Source organism: Propithecus coquereli, unplaced genomic scaffold (assembly GCF_000956105.1).
Source record: "Propithecus coquereli isolate 6110/MARCELLA unplaced genomic scaffold, Pcoq_1.0 Scaffold28, whole genome shotgun sequence".
NCBI classification, from domain to species: domain Eukaryota; kingdom Metazoa; phylum Chordata; class Mammalia; order Primates; family Indriidae; genus Propithecus; species Propithecus coquereli.
In genome coordinates, this window is record NW_012148396.1 from 12899927 (window position 1) to 12900638 (window position 712).

Here is a 712-nt window from a genome sequence, read left to right on the forward strand (position 1 = left end):
GTGGAGAAGTTTTGACTTTATGCCAAAGACTTAAAAAAAATAATAATACCCAGAACTGAAGAGAACTGAAGAAACAATCACCTCCATATACTGTTGGTGGAACCGTAAATAAACATGACTTTTAAAAGGGAAAGATGAGGTATAGGGTGTTAGAAAACTAAAAATAAAAAAATAAAAGGGAAAGTTGGCAATATGTACCAAAAGAATTGATACATTACACACTCGTTGTCTCTAAAATTATTCTTCTAGGAATTTACCCTAAGTGGATAGTCAAATGTACAAAAAAAAATGACTACTATGAGCAGATGAAGAGCTCCTTATAATTTGTGGGGAAACAAGAAAGAACACAAATGTCCAAAAATAGGGGGTAGTTTAAACCAATTATAGAATACTCACATAATGGAATACCATTCTGCCATTATAATTGTATAACAGAAGGATATATGTTGATTAAATGAAAAGTCTATCATATATTATAAAGTGAAATATCGGGTTTTAAAATTATATGTACAACATAAACCAACTTCTACTGCAGGTATAAGCAAGATAGTTGCTATTTATTTCTTCATTAAATGTTTGGTACAAGTTGGTGAAGCCATCTGGGCTTGGCATTTTCTTTAAGGAAGGATTTTTAAATCATGAGTCAATTTTTTTTTTTTTTTGGAGACAGAGTCTCTCTCTGTTGCTTGGACTAGCAACCTCAAACTCCTGG